This window comes from Asparagus officinalis, chromosome 9 (genome assembly GCF_001876935.1).
Source record: "Asparagus officinalis chromosome 9, Aspof.V1, whole genome shotgun sequence".
Taxonomy (NCBI): Eukaryota; Viridiplantae; Streptophyta; class Magnoliopsida; order Asparagales; family Asparagaceae; genus Asparagus; species Asparagus officinalis.
The window spans coordinates 5,628,094-5,631,450 of record NC_033802.1 but is presented as its reverse complement, the minus strand read 5'-3'; positions in this window follow the sequence as shown (position 1 = coordinate 5,631,450).

The following is a 3,357-nucleotide window of genomic DNA, read 5'->3' as shown; positions in this document are numbered from 1 at the left end:
TCGATCAATAGGATGATAGTCACAAAGTTTGCTAAAACGATCCAACAAATTCGCGTCACGTAACACTAAACCTTGACAAAACCCAAAACTTATTTTCAAAATCTACATCAATTAGGCTGATAATTCCACAAAGTTGCTCCGATCGCAACAAATTCCCCGTCATGATAACACACACCTCTTGGACAATTAACTTATCGACTCTTTCCCAACTTTAGATGCCGATAAGTCCTCAAAGTTGCTCCGATCGCAACTTCTTGTCACGTTAATATCAAACACCTCTGACAAAATCCAACTTATCGACTCTCGTCAATAGAGCCGATAGGCTCCTCAAAGTTGCTCCGATCGCAACACTTTCCACTTATCGAACTCTCATCAACGGAGCGATAGGTCCATAAAAATACTGTTTAGGTTAACATCACACCTCTTAACATCAAACCCCCAATGAACTTGTTAATCCTTTCTTCAACAAGAATAGCAATTGTCATTTAAAATCCCCACCGGATTAAAGATTTTTCTGAAGTTTTATCCCAGTGCATACTAAAAAAATTTTCTAAAATTCCTCTAAGTGAAAATTTTCATGTCAGGTTAATATTACACCTCTGGCGTTCCAACTTTTTCTTTCAGATGTTTCAAGTAACACAGGAAGAAATAACGACAAAGTCTCGTATCTCAACATTGCGTAGCACCAAAATCATGCCTTTTACGTATGGGGCGACTTCTATCTCGATCTTAATTAAGAGTAAGGGCCTACGCCTAACACGCCCGTTGCCGGGTTAGTCGTTTCCTGAAATGACAAAGTCTATGTATTCAAAATCATAGCATCAAGTCTAAGAGGGCTTCATTTCTCTTAGCACACGTTACATAGTGGAACGGACCTTAGGCACATCCCACATGCTAGCCCGACTTCAAACGGTGTCGGTAAAGGCTTATCAATCCGGTTGATGGCTGAGGGTTTGCCAAAAATCCTATGCACGTTTGCAGGTCCATCAGCTTTAATGGATGGTGAGCGAGACTAAAACAGTGAGCCAAAGACAAGTCTATCAAAGACTTAGTCAAAAATGCACGGAAAGCCACTTGCCATGTCTTAAGTCAAAACGTCATTTGAGTGTCAGACCTCGCCGATTGCCAAAATCGAAACGCCGAGGTCAACACCCGATGTCCAAATTCAAAACATTGCAAAGGTTGAGAACCCGCATCTCAGTTCAAAATGCAGGGTTCCACCCCCCACATTCCAGAAGCAGGATTATTTGGCGCATACCTTCACACAGCGTCCTACGTGGCAAATCCCTTCAACCATGATGCCTTCGAAGCAAGTGCAGAGAACAAATCCTTTACCACAAGGGATCAACAGCTCCAAGAAATCAGAGTTGAGATCCAAAGTATTCCGAAAATTTCGATCCCAGTCAACCGCAACTTTTCCGAACTTTGCGAGGGCGTCTGTAGGCTTGTTCAAAAATCACAATAGATTAGATGATTCCCCATAAAAAAACACCGATGATGCGAAGTTACAATCTGACGGGACTTCCAGAGGCTACAATTTAAGACTTTCACGTAGTCGCCTGGAAGGTTACAATCTTGACGACCTTCACGACAACCGATGAGAGCTCTAGTTTAATAGCCTTCACCATCAACATCGATGAGGTTACAATTCTGACGACCTCTTGCATATCAAAGACGCTAAAGCTAAAGATTAAAAATGACGTCTTGCAACGCTTCGACAGAAGAGACTACAAATCCGATTAGTCTCAATCAAATCAAGACGTGGAAGTTCCTTCCCCGGCCGTACCAGCATCAAGTGCCCGCCATGATTCATAGCACGAAACCAGCTCAAATACACTCCAAAAAGTTGCAAACGGCCAGTTTTAAATCCGCCACTGGACGCAGGGCTCAACATCGCTGCCCGACGCCAGCTCAACAATCGCTGTCCCGACGCCCAGCTCAACATGGCTGCCCCGCGCGCTCAATATCGCCTGCCCAACGGCAGCCCCCAAGCCGCTGCCCGGACGCAAGCTCAACATCGACTGCCCGACGCGGCTCAAACATCGCCCTGCACAACGGCAGCTCCAATATCGTGCCCAACGCTAGCTCCAAGCGCTGCCCCAACGCCAGCTCTATTACGCTGCCAAACACAAGTTTCATCCGTTGCAAACGCATCGCTTCCAATCACTGCCGTTTTGCAAGCTTCCAGACACTGCTTTTTGACACAGAATTCATGCCAGAAATGCCAGGAATCTGCCGTTTACTCGTTCAAACACGAGTTCCAACAGTTTCAAAACCGTTTCCACGATTCTGACGGATCAACAAACTCCACTCAGGAGTGACTTTCAACTGGGGGCCGGTTTTTTTTAACCATAACAATTTTTTTTTCCCATTTTTAGCCCCACTATAGGATCGCGAATTAAGGAGGTGGCGTTACACCCCTTAATTCCCTGATAATAACAACAAACTCAACAGAGTTAAGGATCAGATTTTGGATAATCAATTAGGGTGGGATCTTTCGAGCTCGGTCTGTTGGAACTTCTTGGCAGCAAAAAGAGGTCCTTCATCCTCGGTTGAGCTTTGGAGATCGACAACAAAGATCTTCTTCATCCTTGGCTTAACCGACTTTCGGTATAAATCAACTCTTTCATAGGAGTTTAACTCGTCATGAGTTCTCCACAAGCGTCAAATCGTGGGGAGAGACTACATTCCAGGAAACAAGACATCGGATCGGTCAACGAGAGCAAGAACTCGACACGGGATTCGAGGGCAGGCATTCTCATCGCACTGTGAAGAACCCAGAGTTTAAACAAAAGGGAGAATCCAGATCGATTCTTTCTTCTTTTGTAACGCAGGAAATCCAATTGTAATTGAGCTTAAAGGGAATACAAATTCAAATTTTCCTTCATTGTCTTTTTTACTGCAATTTTCACCACAAACAATAACATCAGACGGGTATAACTCAATTGTCGACGGGCAACTTTCCCGCTGACAGGGAATTCCCCCGCAGCCTCGTCAGCGATATAAACATCGCTGACGGGAAACTCCCGTCAGCGTTGTTGCCGTCAGCGATACATGATTTTCCACTAGTGTGCGGTTCGTGGGCCAACCCTAGGGACCCCACGACGTCTCTTCACGTGACTTTCTTCCGTGCTGCTTGCAGCTACTCACGTGGGCGTGGCCCCACTAATCCCACGAGTTCACAAAAATAACCGTATAAATTAACAACTCATACATTATAACCTAGAAATTTCACATTAATACTGATTATTTACATCAAGTACATGAATATCAAAATGGTAAGGCCCCTAGACTAATAACTGTTGTGCTTTTATGATGTTAGTAATATGTTCAAGAGAAATACCGTGTCCTTTGTGC